We start from the raw sequence: 3,962 nt of genomic DNA, 5'->3' as shown, positions 1-3,962 counted from the left end.
TTAAGTCATGGGTGGAGTGGAGTTTTCAGTATTGGGTATGGCTCATCCAATCAGATACTAGAAATATTGGGCATTTCTATTAAGTTATCAATATCTGATTATACATCCCTAGCTAAAAGTGAGAACAAGCCGAAGGGATGGGTATTTGAGGGAAGTCAGTATGTAAGTTGTTCTTTCCTGCTATTGGAGCAGTTCAAAATATGAACAAAATATATATTTTCTTATTAAACATTATTATCAATTTAGAAACAAAATCTCAGTTGTAGAAAATTAACATTATTAATGTTGTTGTTAATCTTGTGCCACCATTACCATTAGCAGTCAGACTCCTCCTCCCACTGAGGGGCAGTTTATAGATATAAAACCATAAACACCCTCCCTCAAATATTATACACTGCTTGGCCTGAAATGAAATGGATGCCAGCTGGGTAAGATTCTGGAAAATATTTTAGGAAAGGAGTCGGAGTGGCTGACTGAGTAATAGCCCCCTCCACGCCCTGGAGAGATGCATAATTTAGGACAATGGGTCTCCCAAGGAACTCCTGACTAATCTCATCCATGCCTGGCCTTACTTCCTCTCACCCATTTACTCTAATCAAACACTACCTAACATTATTAACCAAACCTGGTAGCTTTTCCTATCCAGTACTCACAGGGTCATCAAGCACCATTTATACCAATTATTCACCTTCAGAAAACCCATCAAGTTATTGTTTTGGGGGGGAAAATACCCCAGGGAGCATTTTGCTCTATATCTGGAACCCCTAGCCACCTGTACATGTGTGTTCTGAGACCCATACGTACACTCCCAAATCCTTTTGGTCCTTCTCTTCTTCTCTTTGTGAAACACTGGTAATTTTACTGCTGCCTCCACAGACCTCCATCTTGGAGACTGGTAACTATGTCCTTCCCCAGGACTGCTTTCTCTCCTCTCCTCCCTGATTTCCTCTTAGTTAGCCTTGTATGTGTTCTGCATGTATGTTTTTAGTATGTTTGCTCCTTTATTTCTCTTTTAATGTAAACCTTTCCAGCTGAACATCTGGCTGGTTTCTTTTGAGAGTTCTCTTTAGGGTAAAAGCCCCATAAACACTGGTGGAGAATCCCGCTCACTTTGTCTCCTTTAAGCTAATTACCTCCAACGAATTAGGAGACTGCCTACCTGAGTAACAGATAGCACTGTACAGAGTAACACCATGATAAGGTGGGCCCCTGGTCCAAAGAACTTATATTCTAAATGTTTAGAACGGGGGAAATAACAAAGGGAGGAAAGAGAAAGGAAGGAAGAGGTAAGGGCAAGAAAGGTTTCATTTCACCACTGTCACATGTAGTTAAGATTTATGTAAATTGGGGGTAAGAGCTAGGCATTCACTTATGGAGAAGATGAAGTCTGGAGAAGGATTGAAAGTATGTGGAATATTTAAAAAATCTGCATCTGCAAAGTCATGCAAATAACACCCTGGTGGGGCTGTTTTGGCTCAGGAAAATGCCATGGAGGGGAACACAGGAGCCTTCCCCTCACTTACTCCGCAGTTCCAAGCAGAATTTGGTTCCTGTGGACTTTTCCCACAGCTGCTGCATTACCATAGGGAAAGTGAGTCAGGTCCAGGAAACCCCAACCTAACTCGCCAAAAAACGTAACTTGTAGTTTAAACATGAGTGAGATGAGCATGGAAGTGTGACGTTCACAGACAGGTAGTGCTGCAAAGACTTGGACATTGGGAGGATAAAGCCTGAAATGTTCAAAAGAGAGTACCAAGATTTTGATCTGGATGCAGAATGTGAAGGGAAGGTCCTTTGGATTTGAGGCAGGATGAGATATACAAGAGAGGTGATATTGGCAGAAGAATTCTGGATGGAACAAACTGAGGTGTAATGAGGTAATACCAAATAGAAGAAGTTTATGGATGGACCAGTATAGGAACCCTTTTTAGCAAAGAGGACAAAGATATAAGGCTGTATTTGCTTTACAGAGAAATGTAACATGACTTGGCAACAGATTGAATATGGAGAGTGAGGAGAAGGATAAATCAGATGTAAAGTCAAGGCTTTGTGCTTGGTCAAAAGAGTGGACTGGTGATGTTCTCATGGGAAAAAAAGCTTGTTGTGAAGAAAAATGACCTGTTTCAAGCTTGGCCGTTTTGAGTTTTGAGATGATGATAAGATATACTAGTAAAAGAAAGGCAGCTGGAGTTGTGTGAGTCTGGATGGAAAGGGAAAAGTCTGGGGTAGAGAGGTAAAACGGGATGTTACCAATAGAATAGTGGTACTTAAAATCACAAGACTGAGGGACTCACACGGGCTGAGTGTGCAGGGACTAATTAAAAGGGAGCATAAGGAAAACTCTGAGGAGCTCCAACAGAGAAGGCAAGTGTCAAAGAATAACTTTCACCAGTGGAAATGATAAATAATATATCATGTGGGAAGACATTGCCCATACCTAGATAGCCCAGGCAAGGCTGATCTCGTCAGATTTTGGAATCTAGGCAGCAATGTCCTTGGTTAATAATTGGATGGGAAATCTCCAAGGAAGATCAGAGATGCAGAAGCAGGCAATGGTAAGCCACCTCTGTTAGACTCTTACCTTGAAAACCCCAGCAGTGGTCAGCATAAGCCAGCAATGACTTGTTGACAGCACTTTCCACCACACCCCAGGAGACATCTGGCAGAGAATTGAATTGTTGAAGTGTAAGGCATGGAGGGAACAAAAGTTATGGAGATTCAACTGTATCAAAGGCAACAAAGATGAGGGCACAGAACAAGTCTTTGGCAGCAAAGCTATCATCAGCAATCTTATGGAGACAGGCAGGACTCTTTGGACTTAATCAGTGGGGCAATATGGCAGGAAGGATCAAAGGTGATTATTTTTCCCAGAGCAGGAGAGATTGTACAAGCTTGAACATCGTGGAGAGGGAGCTGGAGGAGGATAGATTAATGAGGTCATCACGGTGGTATGGTAATAGTTTGGCAGATTGCCATCTAAGTCATGAGAGAATAAGATCATACAACTGTATGAAGTTACCTTATACTGAAGTTACCTTATACTGAAGGACATTAGTCAATCTGTCTGTTCTGACTGGCATTTCAGCTCTCCAGGGTGATAGGAAAAGAAAGGCCTTTCACAGCACTTCCTACCTGAGGGCCAGAACAAATGCAGTAAGCATCACAGCTCTGTTCCTCTGTAAAAAGTGAATTGCACACAATCGTAGCAATCTGAATCATAGCTGTGTGTGAAAGGAAAAGAGAATTTTACTTTTTACACTCCACTCAGGTTCATTAATTGAAAAAAGGTTCCCTGTGGTATTATCACTGTTTTAAGGGGAGGTAATAATGGGTTTAAAAGAACAAATCTATTTTTTAAAATTTTAATATGCTAATAGATTAGCAATTAGATTTGATTTAATTAGCTAAATGGAACAGAGGTTGAAGGGTTAATTTCATTTTCCCAGTTCTGCGTGGCCCTGATTCATATTGTTACCTTTGAAAGATTGATGGTGGTCTGTGATCTTTATCATACTAGTTTAGACTTTGATATTCTTTTTATTGACCTTCTGCCTGCAATTCATGTGTTTTACTACTGAGCCTAAGGAGACATATGGAAGAATTAGACAAAGGTTACAGGACAGTTATATCAGCAAAAGATATTGGGTCTTAAGGTTGCCATCTCAAGGCTGGCAACCAACAGGAGATGGACCTGTCAGATGGAGCCCATGCTGGCAATCTAATGACAACAGAGCAACACAATGACATCACTTCCAGTTGAGGTGGATGTGACATCACTTCAGGACACTGGTGATTGCCCACCCATTCCCTCCCATTTTTCTCCTGCCATTCAGCTAAGCAGCAATTGGAAGGGCCAGCCAGGGGTAAGAGATCCCCCACGTGAAGTGGGAACCTGGCAACCCTGTAGGTCTGCCATCCTCTGTTCCCTCTCAGTCTGTGTCCATTCCAACACTAAATGCTGT

Source organism: Eublepharis macularius, chromosome 4 (assembly GCF_028583425.1).
Source record: "Eublepharis macularius isolate TG4126 chromosome 4, MPM_Emac_v1.0, whole genome shotgun sequence".
Classification (NCBI taxonomy): Eukaryota; Metazoa; Chordata; class Lepidosauria; order Squamata; family Eublepharidae; genus Eublepharis; species Eublepharis macularius.
The sequence above is the reverse complement of the archived record's forward strand: the minus strand, read 5'-3'. Positions refer to the sequence as shown.